At 36.1% G+C, this 13,748-nt stretch overlaps 1 protein-coding gene across 11 annotated transcripts in view; it reads right to left on the reverse strand.

Moving 5' to 3' along the window:
* HDAC9 (histone deacetylase 9) overlaps positions 1-13,748 on the reverse strand; it is an 898,499-nt gene that overhangs the window by 736,883 nt on the left and 147,868 nt on the right. The window lies entirely within an intron of this gene.

Consider the following 13,748-nt stretch of genomic DNA (forward strand, 5'->3'; position numbering starts at 1 on the left):
TACAGGCCAAATGCAGAGGATCCACTGGAGACACCACGTCCTTCCTTGATAGTGAAGCCCATCTGTAAAAGAAACTGGAATTCCTAAAAGACTGGGCAGAACAAAGGTTTCCAACACCCGTCCCCTTGCCACGAATACTAACTCAAACTGAATGATGACATGGTGAGAAATAATTCTTTACTGTATTAAACAATCAAATTGTAGTTTGTCAATTCCATTAATACATGGGCAAAGGACATGAACTGACACTTTTCAAAAGGAGACATACATGTGTTCAAGAAGCATGTGAAAAAAATCTCAGTATCACTGATCATTAGAGAAATGAAAATCAAAACCACAATGAGATACCAACCCACACCATTCAGAATGGCTATTACTAAAATGTCAAAAAATAACAGATATTGGCGACATTGTAGAGAAAAAGGAATGCTTATACACTCTTGGTAGGAGTGTAACTTAGTTTAACCGCTCTGGAAAACATTGCAGCAATTCCTCAAATACCTAAAAACAGAAACGCCATTCAACCTAATGATCCCATTACTGGTTATATACCCAAAATAATATAAACTGTTCTATTATAAACACACATGCATGCATATGCTCACTGCAGCACTATTCACAAAGCAAAGACACAGAATCTAATGCCAATTAACGGTAGACTGGATAAAGAAAATGTGGTTCATATAAACCATGGAATACTATGCAACCATAAAAAAAGAACAAGGTCATATCCTTTGCAGGAACATAGAGCTGAGGGCCATTAACCTTAGAAAACTAATGCAGGAACAGAAAACCAATTATTGTATATCCTCACTTATAAATGGGAGCTAAATGAGGAGAACACAATGGATAGATAGAGGGTAACAACACACAATGGGGTGGAGGATGAGAGGAGAGAGAGGAGCATGAAAAATAGCTAATGGAGACTAGGCTTAATACCTGGGTAACAAAATAATGTGTACAACAAAGCCCTGTGACACAAGTCTACCTAGGTAACAAATCTGCACATGTATCCTTGAACTTAAAAGTTTAAAAAAAGACATATTCATAAATAAAAGATTGTAGTTTAGGAGTTAAATTTACCTACCATAATATAAACATAAGCAAACAACTTATGTTATTTGCTTACTGGCATTTAAAATTGTTTGCTATTTGCAGTTATTTGCATGATAGTGATAGAAGTGAAAAATCTAGGGAAATAATAAGATGCATGCCATCATTTTTGGAAAGTGTACTTTTGGGGAAATATGTATATATGGTGCATCCAATTTTATTCCTTTAACTCATCTAACCACAACAAAGTAAGTTTCTAATACTAACTTCATGGTAGTTTGCAGAACTGGTAAATCTAAATATTTAAGTCACATATGCATATAAACGTCATTCACCTGTTATCACTCAGACAGTTAAAGAACATGCATTAAATAAAAATTTTATGCAAGGTAATGACAGTATTGACTTGAGATTGTCCATCTGATTTTTTTTTTTTTTTTTGGTTGAAGGTAAAGTCCTACCAGAAAAAAATTTAGAAGCTCAATAACTAATGTTTCTTTCATTTGTTTTCATAGTGAAACAAAAATTTCTTAGAATTTTCCTGCCATCCATCTCCTCCAAAGTCCTTCCTAGATTTTTTTTCAAATTTCTTATTTCCTTCATCTTTTATATTAAGTTCAAGGGTACACGTGCAGAATGTATAGGTTTGTTACACAGGTAAATGTGTGCCACGGTGGTCTGCTGCACAGATCATCTCATCCTTCAGATATTAAGCCCAGAATCCATTACCTGCTTTTCCTGATACTCTCCCTCCCCCCAATACCCACCTCCGACAGACCCCAGGGTGTGTTGTTTCCCCCCATTGTCTCCATGTGTTCTCATCATTCAGCTCCCACTTATAAGTGAGAACATGTGGTGCTTAGTTTTCTCTTCTTTCATTAGTTTGCAGAAGATAATGGCTTCCAGCTCCAACTAAGTCCCCACTAAAGACATGATCTCATTTCTTTCTACAGTTGCATGGTATTGTATGCTGTTTATGGAATTTCTTTATCCGCAATTTCTTTATCCAATCTATGACTGATGGGCATTTAGGTTGATTCCATGTCTTTGCTATTGTGAATAGTGCTACAATGACCATACATATGCATGTATTTTTATGATAGAATGATTTATATTCTTTGGGTATATACCCAGTAATGGGATTGCTGGATCGAAAGGTATTTCTACAGACCCATTAAAAAATGGCCAAAGGACATAAAGAGATACTTTTCAAAAGAAGACATATATGTGGCCAACAAATGTATGAAAAAAAAAGCTGAACATCACTAATCATTTTACAGAAATGCAAAATGATCCATCTCACACCAGTCAGAATGACTATTACTAAAAAGTAGAAAAACAACAGATGCTGGTAAGGTTGTGGAGAGAATGGTTTTACACTGTTGGTGGGAGTATAAATTAGTTTAACCATTGTGGAACACAGTGTGGTGATTCCTGAAAGACCACTCTAGAATTTGAAGCAATAAAGGCTTTGAGATTTGGGTGGTAACTCATTTGCTAAAAATTTTTATTAAGCACTGACTATGTGTAAGGCTTTCAGCTAAGTGGTAAGCATACGAGATGGTGGTCTACTAATCTAGCCCTTGATGTTGGTGATAGACTACCAAGGAATACCCACAGTAAGCTCGTAACTATGAGTGAGAAAAGTGGAATGATGGAAAGCCAGATGTTAATAACCAACAATAGCAACTGAAGGCTCAGAGACATAAAAATTGGAAGGTTTGCTTAGTAAGAACCATTCCCTTTCCCTGTTGCTGAGGATCCATAATGTCAATGGAAGAACATGCAACTTATATTTCTGGTTGCCCATGAAATGTATTTACTTTTACTGAGACACTAACTTCTGTGAGGAGCAAAATAATCACTTTTTTTTTTTTTAATACGTTGCCTCGAAACCCAATGCTGTTTGCTCTTCTGCTTCATCTATCTTACATAGGCCCAATCCAACTCTAATTATATGACAATACAGAGATATAAAAGCATTTTTAAATCTTTACATGAGTATCATATCTAAATAAGGCATGGCTTTCCTTCCTATTTCAATAGTCCACTACTGCTCCCATTCTTTTTATCTCATTGGCAGGGCTTTTTAATCCAGTTCCACCTGAATTGTGGGGTTCACTCTGTTGTTCTCACTAGATTGTTACTTACTTCATAGCTAGAAAGACATATTTATTTTCTTTGTTTTTTTCCAGTTCCTAGAATAGAATCTTGCCTAAAAGTAGCAGGCATATTTATAATTAATTAAATCCTTATTTTATAAATATTTATGTCTCATCTAACTGTTCCACCTTCAGGGAAGCAGAACCTATTCATTAAAAGGAAGATTCGCAGGTATTAATAAGAAATGTTAAAGACATTAGGTACCAAATTACCTAACTATTTAATTGGTATTTTCTCCCAGAAAAAATGAAAATACCTTTCATTGATAAGAAAGAGTTAATTTGGGGGTAGACTGGCAGGTTACTGTGGAGAGCAGCAAAGTCTGACACACTTGCCCACTTGAAGGAATGTTAGGAAATAACCTCTCCACTGTAAAACTACCCACTTAAAAAGATATGTTAAGAAAGTTTTTTTTGTTTTGTTTTGTTTTTTTGTTGTTGTTTTTTTTTTGAGGCAGTCTTGCTCTGTTACCTAGGCTGGAGTACAGTGGCACAATCTCGGCTCACTGCAACCTTTGCTTCCCAGGATCAAGCAATTCTCGTGCCTTGGCCTCCTGACTAGCTGGGATTACAGGCACATGCCACCAAACCCAGCTAACTTTTTGTATTTTGAGTAGAGACAGGGTTTCAACATGTTTCAATTCACCAGGCTGGTCTTGAACTCTTGACCTCAAGCAATCTGCCCACCTCGGCCTCCCAAAGTGCTGGAATTACAGAGGTGAGCCACCACTCCTGGACTTGAAGATTTTATGAAAATATTATTTAAGAATTCACTAATTTTTTCTTGTTCTAAAAAACACCTATGAAAATGTGAAAATATAAAGAACATAAGTTAAAGACTACGATTTTTTATGAGCTTTGGGAAAACAGACATAATAGCACTTTCCTCAACTGTATCCTTAAGATTCCAGCTGAAAGTAGCTTGAACCCAAGACTTAAGCCAGAAAAGTAAGTTATAGCAAGAAGCATAGTTGTTTATTTGATTAAACGACAAAGCAAAAATAAGCTTTATCTCTATTTTCAATTGTTGCAGGATAATGACTGTCTTTAGATATTTTTTGAATAATCCCAATGATTTTGGATAAATGTTTATTGAATGAATAAATTGCTGAATGAGTGAATCTAGCTCTCATCTTTGCATCACAGAATATAGCATAATACTTGGCGCATAGTAGATAAATGAGCCAAATAATTCTTGGAGTAAATGTTCCCTCCCACAGCCTGAAGAGAAGACTTCTGCAGATCAATCCTCTAAGACCATTTATTGCATCTCATATTTTAGCCTCCTCAATCTCATGTAGTGCATTAAAAAAGCTGACTTTCATTTAGAAATTGTAAAACAATTATCAAATGAAATAATAGAGCAGCATGCAGAAGGAATGAGACATGAACCAATGTGCCTGAAGAGACTGTGGAAAGTGGCAGCTCAAAAACTGCCAAAAGCTCCAAATTTCATGTCCACCATGTTCAATACATTCAAGGGCTTTTTCCCCTTTATGATACAGCTATTTTTTCAGAAAACTTGTTTCTAAAATTTCTTAATGTCAAAAGAGCATAAAACTAGCTAAAATAGGGTCTATTTATATGTAATACTAGTATGATGGTTGTTCAGGTGTTTTCCGGCTTTCTAATTAATTGAGCATATAAGAAATACTAAATTCATTTCACTGCAGCAACTTTAGAACCCTATTTGTGATTTAAAAATTAAAAACATCAAATAGCAAATTCAATTAGTAAATCTGCAATTGCTTTCTTAATCTACCATATTTTTAAAATTTAATTATCCCAGCCACAACTTTATTAGTTACACATAACACATTTAATAAGTTATACATAATACATTTTTATGTACTTAAGTAAATTAAACATTGTAAAGGCCTTAAAATAAGTATTGCATATAATTTCCTGTTTTTCCAAAGAACTAGGAGGAAAAGCTATTCAGATATTCTCCCCATGACTTCAAAATTTTCCACATTTTCTTAGTTTTTATAGAAACATTTATAAGCTAACCTATTAAAAATACATAAGTAAGACCTTTACAGGGTAGTTTTTTTAAAGTGTTTTATTTTGTAAAATATTAGGCTTATTATTAGTGTTCCAGAAAGAGAATCTTCTCTCAGATCTGTTTCTTTTCTCTCCTTGTCTTGCTCATGAGTTTATTTTTTTTTAAACATGATAAGGAGCATCCTGAGAATCTATGAGAAAGAAACTGACACAATATTTTACAAAGAAATGTTTCATTCACCAGAATTAACTATAATTATCTGTTATAATAATTAAGAAATACTGAGATTTTTAGTGAAGGTGAGGCACCAAAGAAGGGGGTACTATCCCCATTTTTTCACCCTTTTGCCAGAAAGTCTTCCAAATATTTGTCTCTACTCACTGTCCCCAATTCCCTTGTCCTCATTTTCCCTTAAACTCATTTCTGTCTGACTTTCGACCCAACCACAATCTGCTAGAGCCACTGTTTATCACTTCAGCAGCATCTCATTCAGTTGACCTCTCCTCCTTGGTTTACTTTCATCACTTGGCTTTCAATAGTATTCTCCATATCCCCCCACAAGCCTGCTCCAGACACAGCTTCCCTGTCTCAGTCAAGGGCAACTTCATCCTTCCTGTTGCTCAGGTTAGAACCACTGGAGAATCCTTAACTCCCACTTTCTATTTCATCCCAATCCAATCCTACAGCAAATTATCTTGGCCCTAGATTCAAAATCTTACTAAAATTCAACCCCTTTTAGTACTCTCACTCACGCTCCTCTGTTCTCAGCCATTATCTCCTCTCACCTGGATTACACCGACAACCTCCTAGTCAATCTGCTTCTCACACACACAATCTACTCTTGCCTCCTGTGACACAAGCAATTTGCTGAATGTTACAGATTCAATGGTGAACAAACAGGCACAAAACTCCCTCTTCCAAAGTATAGGAGGGACTTTGTGGAGAATTCAGGGTGGCAGAATAAGCTCCTGAGAATTTACTTAATCCTATTGTTCTCAAATTTAGCTTCAGTGAGGAGAAATGAAAGCTATTGTTTTTCATCCTCACATCTCCCAGAAAATAATATTGAAGGTAATCTCAGTGTCCTTGAAGTTAGCCCTTTTGAGTGATTAAGCTAAAAAGAAGTTCTATCTGGTTGGGCTCCCCCAAAGACTAAATGGGCATTTGCATTGGAAGGTCAAATCAATGAGGCTACTGAGCTAGAATTTTTGTTTGAAGATGAAGGAGGAGAGGAGGTCTCAGTATTAGAAGTGGCCCCATCACCACTAGGCATCCCTTGGGGTGCCTAACAGCTTCCAGTTACATAGAAAAGTCAAAGGTAGTAATTCTACAGGTTGGGAGAGATGTCAACCCATTTGATAGCATAGCCTCTGATGTGATGATACCACAAGGGGATGCCTGCTAGCAGCCTGCAAGGGAGGAAGTATTAGTACTAAACACTAAAGCTTTGGGAGATGAAGCAAAATTTTTCCAGCTGTCCTAGAGTGAAGCCAGCTGCCAGTGGAGCCATCCAAATAAAATTAGTCCCATATCCCTAAGCAAAGAGCCCAAGAGAAGTCATCAGTATGAACTGAACGACTGACTAAGTTCTATCCCTCCTCCGTTTTCTAGAACCAAATAAGCTTGGAATGTCCAGATAGATAGATAGATAGATAGACAGACAGACAGACAGACAGACAGATAGGCAGATTAGATATGTAGATATATGGCAGACAGATAACAGAGAAATGTATATATATGTTATGTCCATATATAGATAGATAGATATCAGGAAGCAGGAATCTCCAGACCGAGTGACATTTACTTTCCAGTCAACCCTGAATATGAAAGAAAAAGTGAAGATTTAGCTCTTGCAACATCTTATTAAGCACTACCAATCTGTAAGCTCACAGAAGTCAAGGACAATATGCCATTTGTCTTTAACTGCTGTTATAACTGCAGGCCCTTCCATGAAGCAAGTTTTCAAAAAATGAACAAACAGTGATTTAAAATGAGATGAATGGAAATCTGTTTGCATTTTGCAGTAGTTTAATACTTTTCTAGAAAAATGCCTCTTCATTTCAGCTGACAATTTGCATAGTAGTGGGGTTTTGTTTTTGTGTTTGGCCCTGAAAGTTTTTCCTCATATTAGAACTCCAGTTTTTGTTGCATAAAAAGAATCCCATTCCCACCACTCCAGCCCCTCGCCCTCCTGCACTATTGGATTTTCTTCTACCCTTGCTCAGCTGCTCACTTGTTCAGGAAGTTACTCATATTATTTTAAAAACTTACTTTTGAGCTCTTGCCTCAAAAAAAGAAAAAGGCTTACTGTCATGCTGGGCTATTCAGCAACAATCTATTCCCCTCCATGGGATAAACTCAGCCTTCTCCCCCATAGTTTATCTGCTTTGGGAACTGGATTACAGCCTCATAAAACAGCACAACAGTACTATTATCACATAATCATTATCATTACCTCACTTTCAGCCATACAGATCCTTCTAATCCTGAACATCTTGCCTCTCTAATCTTGCTGTATCTATCCTCTCCTGCTGTGAAACTGTTGTGTCCCATTTTCACAGAAGCTTAACATAATCACAAATACAAAAATAAAATAAATTTTTAACTAAGCTGCATTTTATTGATACCATTGTGTTATACAGACATTTAAAATAGCTCCATATTTCATTCAAGTAAACAAAACAAACATGTAGGTGGCAGTGGGGGAGAGGGTATGATCTTAGCCTAAGTCTACATTTTCTTCCCCAATCTTACCTTTTGTCTTTTGCCTTATTATTTAAGGGAAAAACTTCTGAATGGAGATTGCTCAGAAAGCATTGGAAGCTGCCCCCATCCTGAGTGAAATCTGGAAGGAGCACAGCCATTCTATGACATTTGTCCAGAGGCTACAAGTCATCACTGTGTGACTGGGCCTTCTCCATGCCCAGATAAAGTTGCAAGGGACATCCAAAATGGGGCCCTTTCTTGAACACTTTAACAAAACATGGATCATTCTAACTCTAACAGGAAGACATAATCCATGTCATCCAAAGCTCCAAAGAAGTAGGGATTATGCTTTAGTCCTTAGAACCAAAGAAAAGAAAGTCAAGAATAGTTTTACAGCAACATCAGTGCTATAAAAGTTCACGATTATTTCTTTACATCCATAGAACAGTTTTTCCTGTATATTCCTGCAATTAGTGTTTGCTTTTAACACTAATAATGTAGAAAATCAGAAAATAAAAATGAACAGAAAAAGAATGAATTGGTGAATGAATGCATGAAATAGTGGGGAAAAAAGAAAGAAGGAAAACTACAATCACCAAGACTCTAAATATTCTCAAATATTCAGTTAATATTTTGCTAACCAACCTTCCACATATTTTCATATGCAAATAGCTAAAGCAAATATTTGTTTTTCCAGAAGTGGAGTCACTCAGTATCTATTGTTTTGTTCTGCTTTATGCACCTAACAATAGAGCATGAAGGTCTCTTTGTGTCAACAAATGTGATGCAGGTAAAAATACTTTTTCTGGAGAGACCTTCCATTCTAAAGGTACATAATAGACCAAGAGATCTGTAGAAATCTCTTGAATTGTAGAGAGAATGTAGGCAGAAACATTTAAAGAAAATGTGAGAGAAGCATCTGAAGTGGGGATACAGTAGAAAAAAGTAGAAGGCAGAAAAAGGGAAAATATAAAAAGCTATGATTAGTGCACAATTTAAGTAGACTTTTACTTTGATGTCACTATGAAATACAGATTGAAGAGAAAATAATACTGTCTCTATTCCTTAAGAATAGAGAATAGCACAAATATATGCTATAATGCTATAAATATATGCTTCACTTTCTCAAAAAGAAGATGAAGAATATCAGAGAAACTGAGAAAATATTATAGGTAGATGATGTTACATTATCACATTAGATCATCTCAAGGATTTAAATTAAACTCCATATCCCTAGCTTTGTTATCCAGTCATTTTTCTCAGAACAAATCAATCTGACTCCTGTTTCTTCCAGTAACCTAGGGCTTATAACCTTGTAAAATCCTACTCATGCAAATATAGTACAGGATTTAATGAGAAGAAAATATAATAATTGTAAGTTACACAATTTCATTTCTTCATCAAAGTGTAACAAATGCCTTACCTATACAAGGAGTTGGGCTATATGTTCAGAAAGGCCCTCAGAGAGTTGCAGCTGGTGAAGGAAAACAATGATAAGGAAATTCAAAGTCAGAATGTGGTAGAATGTTGTGTACTGGGAAATGACAAGCAGATACCCAGCCATGAACTGGACAAATGCATAGGAGCCAGGAAAATCTGACACAGGTAGAGCAACCTAGTGGTTGGAAACCACCTGTTCAGAGCTATCATCTAAAACTTAGTCCATGCTATTCCCAAAGGTTTACTAAAATCCCTGAACTGACTTGCTGTGGCTACATAACAAAAGCAGCCCAATCCCTAGATAGACCTGGGCTCTATCTTACCTTCCTTCATATCCCAGCATATGCTTGTGGCATATATTTAAAAGTGATGGAATTTTTTAGCTCAAGAAGCAAGTGCCACAATTCTCTTTTCTTCAGCATGTTAATACATATACTGCAACTGGCCACGTTATCTAGCCATGTGTATAACCACAATGGTACTCAGGCGAGTCAGTGTCAGGAAACACTGAAACTTGGCTTGCAGGCATGGTTGAGCCAAGTGACCAGAAAACTTCTCGCTAAATTATACTAAAATGTTGACTTGGGCTTTTCATTGAATAATGGCACTGGACTTCTAAATCATCAATAAAATAGAAAATATTTTATTTTATTCTCTTGTGTTACTGTGACACTGTGGTCTACATGTAGTGAAAACAACAAAGAGGCAGCAACGTGAGGAGCTCACAGATGACTTCATAGAAACAGCTGTACACAGAATCTAAGCAGCCACAGGCCAGGAAGAACAGAAACAACAGAAAGAAAAGAGATCCCAATAATGGAAAGAGAAAACATCTTTTCTCTTTTTAACACCAAGAAAGGCTATAAACCAGCTGTGACAATAATGGAGCATTTCCCAGAAGGAATTCCCAAAGAGACCATTAGATCACATTTTCATTTGGGAAAATATGTGCTTTATGAATTTTCAATATACTCTTTGTTTTGTAGAATAACAATTAGCAAACTAAATAACTAAAGAAATATAGTTGACAAACAGCAGTATAACTTAAGCAGAAAGTATTTGTATTTTGAAGTTACCCAAATTTTAGCGGGGGGTCCCCTGGCCTTCAAGACCTAGAAAGAACTGCCTTCTCAATTCTAGAACCTGGGAAGCCCTAAGTCCCCTAAGGGTATCTCCTGATTTCTGAGATCAAAGATCTCATGGTCTGGACTCCGTATACATTTGGGGTAGTAGTCCTATTTAATTTCAGATGGTCAAGGATGGTCTCAGTGACACAGTGACATCTGAGCAGAGACCTGAAGGAAAGGAGGAAACAATGCAAATATCTGGGAAAAGAGGTAAAGGGAAATGCAAAGGCCAGGAAGTAGGTCTGTGTTTGCTGAGGACTGGCAAAAAGGCCTGTGTGGAGGAGAATGAATGAGGAAGAAGGTTTTTGTAGATGAAGCCAGAAAGATATATTTGAGGTGCATATTATATAGAACCATGGAAGAGGAGGAGTTTTCTAGATGTTTTTCTGGTAAGATGGGAAGCCACTGGATAGTTGTGATCATAAGAGTAACGTGATCTGACTTTTAATAGGATTAGTCTGGATACTGTACAAAAAAAAAATTATATCATGGAAGGCAGAAGCAGAAAGATAAATTAGGAGACAACTGTGAGAGTCTGGGCAGATATTTTCTCTCAGGGGAATTCTCTTACCGGCTGTTTGGAAAATAGAATAAAATATTCTTTATATTTTAACATTAAAAGTAGAAACTAGAAAAATTGGGGGATTACAAATTACAAATCATTAGAATCTTTTAATAAATTCCAATATAAGGAAGGCACCTTTTCAATAGGGGAAAATGCAGTATAGGGTAAGAAATCAGAACACAATGCAAATCCAGGACCGCAACAGAAAATATCCCAAATTACAACCTACACTCAAGATTCTTACCAGCTATGTTTGGTTAAGGCCTTCATCAATACCCAAATAGGAAGATTAATGAGAAATACCATGGTGGTTTTAATTGTACAGTATTTGCAGTCATAAATCTAGGCAATAGCCAGACATTTTAAAGAATCTACTATAAATGCTTACATTTAGATATTAAACAATATTTTCTATTACTTTTATCAAGTTCCAAGTTAAAAGGTCTCTTCTGACGTTGTTAAGGAGATGAGACCAACTACATAAACTTTACAAACACTAAAGTTTTCTGTCTTGAATAAAGTCCAAATTATCCAGAAAAAAATCCATGCAGCACATATCACAGGAAAGGCGAGCTGTACAAGGATCACTCCTTTTAAATATGTTACCTCTTAGATTTCATGCTATATTCATTTAAGTATTATTTGCCTACTTACCTTGGAAGTTTTACCTTGTATTATGATAAAAGGAGATTAAAATTCCAGTAACTATTAACTGTTCCCAAAAGTAATTCCCATTTTCCTGTGGCAACTTAATATATTTGAAACTGAGCCCATTTTTGATTAAACTATAGGAAGACTCTGCCAGGTCTCTGCTAAAATTTATCACGTATTTCTCTTTCATGTCATCTGAAATGTTTTTGAAGAAAATCAAAGGTACATCTAAAATAGAATTTTATTTTTAACTTCTTTTTGCCACTTGAAAAGAACACAGTTGTCAATGACGCTGATCTATGGGTGAAGGAAAAAAACCAAGGTGGTCAGGAAGGCAGCCCAAAGTTTTCACAAAGTCCTTGGTCAGCTTTTATGTACATCAAAACGAAACCTATGGCCCCTGATGACTGAAAGCCTTCATCCACTCACAGCCTCTCTCCTATCTCCTCTCCATGCTATGTGGTTGCAGAGGCTCTTCCTTTTCAAGTCAGAATATCAGATAAGAGGGTGCTGGTGGTTGATATTCATCCTTTGTAAGAGTTACATCTGTCAAAGTAACCCAGATAAAATGGGTTTCCTTCTATTTCTAATGGCAGTTTAAACTATTTTAAAAGGATGTATCCTTCTGTTTGCACATGATCTCAGTTTTTCTCCAGTGTGCCTGGGATATTCTATCACCTTGTATTTTGAACATTGTCTTTTGAGGAGGGAAAAACAAAACATATACTCTGACACTCAGAAGTATTGTGATAAACTAGGCAATTTCCAACCCTAAGTGTAAGGCCAGTGAAAAATCTTTAAGATACACTTAAAACATTCATTAACAAGAGAAAGATTATGCCTCGGATTAAAAAAATTATGGGGAAAACAACTTGTAAACATTAACAATTTGAAGCTGAGTGCCTAAGGCAATGTTCCTCACTTGCACAGAAGCCAGTGATTTGCCTCTGGAGTCTGTTCCACACCTCCCTAATAGGCCTGGAAGCTACAGACAATTAATTATTAGATTATGTAACTCCCACTGCTACAAGTTAGCGGAACATTCTATGGTTTTCCTTCAAGTGTGCTGCTTTTCAGCTAGGGGTGCAATTTCATCAGCTCACTCATCTTTGTCTTTGTGCTACTTAATCCTGGCTTCCCAGGGTTTTTCTTTAATTGGCTCAGCATTCTTCTGCCCTCAATCAGCCTGATTTTTATTCCTGCGTTCTCAGTGAAGATAACTGAATCTAAAAATTGTAGTACTAACGTCTTATAGCAATGTCAGATATATTTATCCATCAAAACTTCTATATATAGAAGGTCTATCTTTCTGATTAATGAAGGCATGTCATGGAAAGCTTCTGAAATCTACACAGTCCTGGGGAAATACTGGATCAACCTCCCACTACACTAGTGTTAATGTGTGGCAACTAGCAATCATGGCACTGTGGAAAGTTCATTGGTCAAGGAACTAAATGACAATCAGATGTGGTTATGATAGATTCTACTATATGCATTTGCAACCAACGCACTTACTTTGAGCCTCAGTTTACTTATCTATAAATAAGCAATAAAGCCACCTGTTTCAAAGGGTTTTGGTCAGAGATAAAATAATAAATATTAAAATGCTTTCCAAATTGTAAATGTTATAGAAATCGAGGGACCGCACTACTTTTTGTATTCTCCAGCTCTAATTTCCTTACCATCATGGAAGTAAACTATCTCCTGAGAACTTGTAGAAGTTTTTATTATTAAAAGCTAATTTAGAAGATCTTCATTAGCATATTCAATCAAATTCACTGTTTTAATTGGTTCACTGAAATTTCACTGCTAAAATAGCATATAAGGAACAACAATAAAATCCTGAATAAATGTTAATTTCATAACATCAAATTTATTAAGGACCAAACAAAAGATTTATGGCCACTGACATTACTCAACTCAGCTGTCTGATTTGATGATCACCTACCACAATGATGCAAGAATACTATGCCACCTCCAATGTTTAACCGTCACCTTTGATAAGGTGTTCACAAATGAACATATGCAGCCCACACCTT

The sequence above is a fragment of the Sapajus apella genome, unplaced genomic scaffold (genome assembly GCF_009761245.1).
Source record: "Sapajus apella isolate SASKATOON/1434 unplaced genomic scaffold, GSC_monkey_1.0 scaffold19, whole genome shotgun sequence".
Taxonomy (NCBI): Eukaryota; Metazoa; Chordata; class Mammalia; order Primates; family Cebidae; genus Sapajus; species Sapajus apella.